A 221-nucleotide genomic window follows, 5' to 3' on the forward strand; every position below is an offset into this window, starting at 1 on the left:
GCGGGGCTTGGGCAGAGTGGGGTGGGGGATTGGTGGAATTTACCCAGTGGAATGGAGGGGAGGGGGCGGGGCTTTGGGCGAGAAGGCGTGGCCTCAAACAAGGGGGCGTGGCTTGTTCAGGCTGAGTAGAAATGAATGGAGAGGGGCGTGGCTTTGGGCGAAGGGGCGTGGCCACTACCCGGGGGGCGGGGCTCGTTCAGCCCATCATAGGAATGAATAAA

This window comes from Lagopus leucura, unplaced genomic scaffold (assembly GCF_019238085.1).
Source record: "Lagopus leucura isolate 7727_CA_CO unplaced genomic scaffold, USGS_WTPT01 34231-0_obj-0_obj, whole genome shotgun sequence".
Taxonomy (NCBI): Eukaryota; Metazoa; Chordata; class Aves; order Galliformes; family Phasianidae; genus Lagopus; species Lagopus leucura.